Source organism: Strongylocentrotus purpuratus, unplaced genomic scaffold (genome assembly GCF_000002235.5).
Source record: "Strongylocentrotus purpuratus isolate Spur 01 unplaced genomic scaffold, Spur_5.0 spur5_scaffold_13, whole genome shotgun sequence".
Taxonomy (NCBI): Eukaryota; Metazoa; Echinodermata; class Echinoidea; order Camarodonta; family Strongylocentrotidae; genus Strongylocentrotus; species Strongylocentrotus purpuratus.
The window spans coordinates 776336-783746 of record NW_022145598.1 but is presented as its reverse complement, the minus strand read 5'-3'; the positions used below and the strand labels follow the sequence as shown (position 1 = coordinate 783746).

The 7411-nt window shown below is 34.3% G+C and overlaps 1 long non-coding RNA gene across 1 annotated transcript; it reads right to left on the bottom strand.

Annotated features, from left to right (window-relative positions):
- Positions 1-2422: 2422 nt before the first annotated feature.
- Positions 2423-7180, bottom strand: LOC588339. The gene is made up of 3 exons (XR_143712.3): positions 7007-7180; positions 5608-5702; positions 2423-3857 (listed from the first exon to the last, which is right to left on the bottom strand). It is a non-coding gene; the product is annotated as an uncharacterized LOC588339 (long non-coding RNA).
- Between the last annotated feature and the right edge of the window lie 231 nt (positions 7181-7411).

Genomic DNA, 7411 nt, shown 5'->3' with positions numbered 1-7411 from the left:
TATCGCTTTTAGCACGATATTTATTTGGTTCAATCTGTCTAGTAATAATGATAACAGTCACATTTGTATTGGGCTTAATACTAGGTTTCTAAGAGTTTTACATTGTAATATTTCATTACCCCGGTCGTCGGATTAAATTGCCAATCTGCACATGATCATGCAAACACTACGCTCCCTGGGGGAGTATTCTGGACAGGAGCCATTTTACAAGTGCACACACATGCCAATCCAACAACATCTTTGTTTGCATCCTACCTGGTACCCATTCAACACCTGGGTGGGGAGTGGCAAATTTAGAATAATGTCTTGCTACAGGTCATCAGTGACAAGGTGGGACTTGAAACCTCAAATCAATTGATCCACAGTCCGGTGATGTATCCATGCACTAAACCACAACACCTCTACAAAGTGCAGTAATATTTACTTCCCCTTTCAGCACTTTGTTGCTGCTGGCAAGAACTTTGTTTTATTTATTTAGCCAAGGTGACAGTGCTCGTATCCAGCAGAAAACAGGATATGAATATAAACTATTTTTAAGTAGTTTCAAGTGTTATGGAATCAAAAGGATTTAGAACACAAGTGAAGGTGTGAAACAAACAACTCATGGAATGTGGACAGTTTTCAATGTCAGCGAGCCGTTGGATATGAAATGTATGTATTATTCAATGCTCCAATGCATTCCATAAATGCCTGAAATGTACATGGACGAACCAGGAAGTGGTTGCAGAATTACACAGCTTCTTTGATAGAATTTTGAATGCCATATTTCATGCATGACCATTAACATCAGTTGATGTATCAAGTATGAAATTAAAGTTGTAAAGATTTAATTTATTGCACAAGTTAGGCTCAAACATCAAAACAATGCTGGTAAAAGACCAAATCTGAGATTTTAGCTTTGGTAGAGTTTGTATAAAGCAGAAGGGGGGGGGGGGTCAAGATTTATGCACATTTCTGGTAAATGTGTTGAATTCTTTGACCGATTGTGTACTGCACTGTGGCATTTCTTTCACGAAATAATTAACATTCAGGCTGGTTAAACTTTAAGTAAAGAAAAGACTCTTCCACAATGCGATTTGTACACAATGGGATGCTTTCATTTCCAATAAAGAATTCCAAGTACATTTAGAAACTTTTGTACATGTATATCCAAAACAGTTTATGTGGTTCAAGACATTTATGATGTCACCTCATTGTGTAGTCTTTAGTATTATAACTATACAACAACAGAAATTAATTGTTTAAGAGCAGTATTAAAGCCAACTCACAGTATATTTGTGTTTTCTTGTTTTAAATACATTACTGAAACAAGGAACGAATGATTATGTACAAAATAGGTAGAAAGTAAACATGTACCGATGGTAACAAATGTACATAAGTGTATGCAAATCACGTGCATGTTAGATATGTTGTACTGTTTCTTTACATTTACTTTGGTGATTATGTATATAATTTTAGAATATATATCCATATAGAAACAGTAATTCCATCTCTTTTCTCGATATGGCACAATTATGTGAATATGAAGACAAAAATAATTGTATGCTGTATATGTAATTGCAATTGTATATGATGAATCCGGACATGTTATATGATTAGTGCCGGAAATAAAATATTACTATAAGTTAGACCTTTGATATTTCCTCTGGTTTTTATTTAGATGTTTCTGTCATCTGTTTTTTCCCCCTTAGAAAAAAAAAACCCTAAATAATTCCCTTTGCTCATTTTTATCTCTGGTAAATTAACACTTTATTATTGATGCTTGATGATTAGTTTTTCTATTGTAATATTTTATCTTTATCAATTAAGAACCAAGTTATCTTGTGTCTATTTCAATCTTTCTCCCCTTTCCCTTTTTTTTCTCTCTCTCCCTCTCTCTTTCTCTGTCTCTCTCTGTGTCTCTGTACTCTTTTCTTGTTTATATTACATGTCTCTTACCAGCTGTCAATCTCTATTTCTTATACTTAATCTTTCATTCTGAGCTCTCTCTCCCTCTCTGTCCTATATCATCTCTCCACCTGTCGCCTCTCCCACCCTCTGTTCCTCTGTCATGTACGCTCACACTCCTGTCTCCATCTTCCCCTTCATCCTTTCACTATCTTTATACATTCATTTACTTTAATTTAATTGATCTATCTTTCAGCAGTAAACTTACATTTTTTTCAAATTCCAAGTAATTCCTCTTGCCTGTCTCCATCTGTCAATCTCAGTTCTTTTTCTTGATCTTTTATTTGAAGCTCAGACTCTCTCTACCCCCCCCCCCCCTCTCTCTCCCCCTTCTCTCTCTCTCTCTCTCTCTCTCTCCCCCTTCTCTCTCTCTCTCTCTCTCTCTCTCTTATAGCTGTTTCTTCATATGTTGCCTTGCTCATCTTCTTATTATGCATTGTATCTATTTTACAAATTATTTGATACATACTACAAATTTCATCTTATCGTTATATACATAAACCTTTAATGTTATTCACATTCAATTGTATACATTTAAAAGCTATCACATTTCTCTTTTTTTTTAATTCAATTACAAATTATGAAACAAAATACAGTATGAAATATAAAAAAAACTATAAGTCTGCACATATACACAATATTTACATTGTATGCATATTAGGCCTATGATACAGAATACAATTCCTAAAGAATATATTCCCTTTTTTTAATGATTGGAGGGGGAGTAGGTGGTGCTAAGATACGGAAATGGTTCACTAGTCGCTTGTGCCAAAAACAATACACCTTCAAAATATTAAAGAATGGCAATTTGATATGCTTCCTGGGAATCATGCTAATAGGTTTATATGGCTGAGTTAATGCTAGTTTCAAATAGGAAAGCTCTTTATTGAAAGGAGATAATGGATAATACTAAAGGGGCATCCTTGGTCTCGCCCGTACCCCTACCCTAGTCCGAAGTCCCATAATTAGACGCGATGTCAAACTACACAATATTCTTTTTTCATATTTGGCATAACGAATTTCGATTCGTACTAACAAAGAATAATATTTTTTAAAAGGGAATAAATATTTACAATTGGCACTATATTTACAACTTATTGTATTCATCATAGGGCCAGATTTCATACTCTGTATTCTACCTGTTTTCCTTCAATGTTCATGATAAGAAAGATGGAAGCCTCAAACTTTCTCTCTTCAAAAGGAGTAATTTTGGTCATGTTGAAGTATTTGAAAAGAGGGTATGGGGGGGGGGGTGGGGGGTAAGAGCATGACATTTCACGAAAATAATCATTTTCACGAAGTTTGCGTATGTTTCTGTTCTGCGAAAATACTTTATTTGTGGATGTGTTGGCCTTCTCGATAAGCCATTATAGGGTTGCATGGAGAGCCCATTTCGTAACTTTTTTTGTTTTAAACACCAAAAGGGGTCTTTTTTGAAGGAAAATATACTTGATAATGCAGACCTTTTTACGAAAGCATGTACGCTAAAGATCAAAGGTTATCGCCTATAAGTATGATGTTACACCACAGGGAAGATACACAGTCAAATCTACTTTCTAGTATAGAAGTAATACCTGCGTATAAAGACCTCATTTTTGTAATCCTTTGAGCGATTCTTACTGAAACATAAGTACGTTAATGGAAACTGGTCTTTAATAACCACCTGCTGATCAAGTGATAAAGACCTCTTTTTGAGTCTTCATTTGGCGTTTTTTTTTATCATTATTATTTTTTGAATACAGGTTTCCATGTACAATTTTATAAGAAAGTGTTTTCGTAGTCGGGTTCGGCCGGGTTCTCGATGTCATCATCCCTGTCGTTCTCGTCATCATCTGAAGGTGAGGTGTAAATAAAGATCATGAAGAAGATGAGACATGCTGGGATGAGGATGAGGGCCAGTGCTGGTTTATCTGTAAGGGTACAAGCATAGGGTGATTCAATTCAATTCAATGAGGGAGTTTACAGATACAATCTGCGCATGGGCAGATAAAGGTCATTTGTACCAAAAAGGTAAAACCCACCAGAGATGAATACTGGATATGCGCTCATGAAAGTTATGTAACATTATTCATTTATGCACCAACGGTACATTCTAAGATACGCAGGTGGAAGTATTCTTTTCAAGAGGGCAAACAAAAGGTATTCATGAATAACATCTAGGACTTTGGCAGTTATTATTCTAAGATGCTCAAAGTGGAACTTCTCCATGTGTGAAAGATCTGTGGATATTTGGGGTCATTTGTACCATGTGCTATCTGTAAACTCCTTTATTCAAGTCAAGGTTTATCAAAAACATGTGTCTTAGCCCAATGGCTGAATTGGTCATGTGTACAATTAAAACACTCATTGTATATTTAAAACATTAAATACAGTTACAATTGATTTGTCAATATTGAAATATATATAGTTAAAATGATAAGATTGCTTGGGCAGCAAAAATAAGAAAACAGAATATAACATAAAGTCAGGAAAACGGAGAGGAGAAACATGAAGAAAAGAAGTAAAAGAAGTAGTTGTAGAAAACGCATGTACATCAACAAATATAAATTGCATACATGTATTTTAAAGAGTCATTAAATATAAAAAATATAAAAGAACATATTCTTTTCATAACATTGTTGAAGATTGATATGCAAGTATTTGTATTATTGCTTAGAAACATGATACAATAAAATAACGAAATTATGGCACTCTAACATTCATTTCCTTCAGATATAAAGTTGCTATTGAAGGGAAAGGGACCAAAATTGTGTTATTTTGGTTTGTTATTATATTACGGAGAGTAAAAATCAGGAAACTACAACATCTGTGAAAAAAGTATAATACAAATACAAAATGTATGTTAATTCATATATTTTTATTAATTGGGCTTGGCTGTATAATACTACGTGTAACAAGGAACTACTACTGAAGTACTTTTCTTCGTTTTCATCTCCTATTCCTACATTATTCAAAATGTCGATAGTTTTATTGCAGTAACAATGCACATAATGGGCCTACTTATTATTGAAAAGAACATACGTCATTTCGTGTACGAATATTTTGGTAACTTTTATCTAGCTTTATTATTGTTAAACTTAATATAAAATGATATTTCATATTGATCGCCGAACATACCAACAGCAAGTAGATCGAGATTATAGACATATTCGGAAATAGTATTCTTATTTCACGTGTTTCCTTTGATAACATTTGATATATATTTTGTCAATCCAAAGTTAAATAAGAAATGCATCATCAACATCAGCATCAGCATCGGCATTATACGAAAGTAGGGAGTCCGACGCCTGCAAGTCTTCCAGTTGTTTCTTCTTAGGGAATTTAATTTGTACACGGTCAAGTTTTGTTTCGTTTCTATCCCATCCCCCTCTATTTAGTGCTTTTCATACCACCCTTTTAAACAACGATATTATACTGTATTATTGTTTCGGTGGCAGCACCAATAAAGCATTTGGCTTTCCTAGCTGTCTCCACATTCATATGACATTTGTGTTGTTGTTGTATTCTATTGTAAATGTTTCTCGTTAACTTGTACGCTATGTTTTGTCTTTCAAATGTTTTTTTATGATGAATGAAATAAATATTTATCAATACATCAATATTATAAAATAGATGAACCAAAACAAAATATAGTAAAAAAAAAAACACGAACAAACTTACTTATATTGTCTAATGGATCGGCTGCGACAAGATTAGGAATGATTGCTACAAGCAAGGAGAGGACAGTCATCCAGAACTTCATGATGTTTCAATTCCTGTATTAATATGATGAGAATTTAAATGAATATCTTAAAGGGCGCGGCAGTGAGAAAAGACGGCGTATCAGCAACAAAACAAGAGTAGAATGAAAGTAATTGACAATTAACTCTCTTTGTCCTCCAGAATTTTCATGTAAACCGTCAAAATAAGTATAATAAAATATGTATCAAACTAAAGGAAAATTAATACTCCAACAACATTAATGAAAATCAAGATTTGAACTTTCACGCTTAAATGAGCATATTCATTTAACCCTTAGGAGATCTGATTAGGAAAATTGCACCAAAAAAAAGAAGAAGAGGTGAGTAGCCATTCAAATGTTAATGAATGTGTGCATCTGGATGAGAAACTATGAGGAGGAATGAGCTCCAGATATCAGCAATCTCGGGACTGCATAGTTTTGACAAGCACGGTCAAGATGCCTCGGGCTCCTTTCACGTTTCTCGAAATGTTTGTTTTTTCCCTTCATTGTTGTAATGTGATTCTACACGATGGAAATGCTCATCCTCATTTGAATGGCAAGATGCCCAATATTTGCACTTTTCTTTCAGAGGCCCATTTATTGTTTAATGGCAATACAAGCTCACTCATACGCGAAACATGATTCCAATTACAAGGACAACTAATGTATATTATTTTGATATATGAAAGACAAGTACATATCAAATATTTGTTTGAAAATCTAAATTACATTTATTGTCCACTTACTTTTTTGCAGAGTGTACATGGACATGTTAATATTTAAAGTTTCATCTCTTCAAAGGTATTATTTTAAAAAATCCAACTTAGTTGTTCTATTTTCCGAAGTATTCGGAAGCAGACTACTAAGTTCACTACCACGTCGTAGATGAAATAGATATATAAGGAACAAAAGAATCTGAGATAAAAAGATATATAGATACAGAGAGAGAGAAAGAGAGAGAGAGATAGAGAGAGAAAGAGAGAGAGAGATAGACAGAGGGAGAGATAGATAGATAGAGAGAGAGAGAGAGAGAGAGAGAGAGAGAGAGAGAGAGAGAGAGAGAGAGAGAGAGAGACTCTGCTGATATTAACGTTGGTAAAGTACTGTTAACCCTGATTATACCGACGCAACCGAAACATATTTGCCTCATGTTTCCGTAATGCGAACCCTTGCAATATTCACACAAGTGACCATGATAAGTACTTAGTAATGTTGATATTGCATAGTTTCGTATTTCTTATACTAATATGAATCGCAAAACACTTCTAAACAATATGTATTAACTTTCACTTTTACTTCTCTATTTGTCAAAATATTTCAAAACATATATCAACTTACCCTTTTCCAATTATAAGTCTAAAAGTCCGTCGGAATTTAGGCCCACCGAATGAAAATACAGCAAGTGCACTCGATGTAGAATTATTATATGTACACCGCATTAGAGTTTAAACAAAACTTCGTCGTGGCATTTAAACGTACAACACAAGCTCCTGTATAAACGTACAGCAGATAGACAAAGAACAGTTCAATATGTGGGATCCACTGATGACGCTATCGAACACCAACACCCACTTCTTTGTGTAAGTGCGTACCGTATCGGGGATTTCTATTGTGGTGGAAACGGTTCGATGCACCTTTTCACAATCATGGCCTCTCTACTGAAAAGAGTTCGAAATAAATTAAACAGAGAAGAAATATTTGAGAGGTTTGTCAACAACGAGTCTAAGCGAACCGAACAGAGTA